A 559-nucleotide genomic window follows, 5' to 3' on the forward strand; every position below is an offset into this window, starting at 1 on the left:
AGGGGCAAGACCAGCAGCAAATGGACACTGTTAACCTCATAAACTGTTAAAATGGGGTTAAAAATTGCCAGCATCAATGTGCGTAGCATCAAATCGGCTACGCGATGTGTTTCTACGATGGCCTTCCTGGCTAACGTTAAAGCTGACATCCTGTTTCTGCAGGAGTGTGGGATACCGCACCTCAGCAGCTACAGGAGATGGTCGAGCTAATGGGCCCATGGGCTGTCAGTTTGGTTGGGGGGCAATGATAGCCGCGCCTCCGGCCTGGGTATCCTGTTGCGAGGAGGCAACTTCACCATCTCCGAGGTTAAGGAGATGGTGGGCGGGCGCCTCCTCGTCACCGACGTCATGTACAGGAATGCTCCCCTGAGACTGATTAATGTGTACGCCCCAGTGGGTAAGAGTGAACGGTTGGCCGTCCTGCAGCAGCTTCCACTGTTGCTGGCTACGTCCAGGCCGATCATTCCAGCCGGAGACTTCAACTGTATCATTGATGCAGATGGACAATCCGGCGGGGGGGACAGTAAACTGGACGCCACATCCAGAGCCCTGACGGACA

This window comes from Chiloscyllium plagiosum, chromosome 8, assembly GCF_004010195.1.
Source record: "Chiloscyllium plagiosum isolate BGI_BamShark_2017 chromosome 8, ASM401019v2, whole genome shotgun sequence".
Classification (NCBI taxonomy): Eukaryota; Metazoa; Chordata; class Chondrichthyes; order Orectolobiformes; family Hemiscylliidae; genus Chiloscyllium; species Chiloscyllium plagiosum.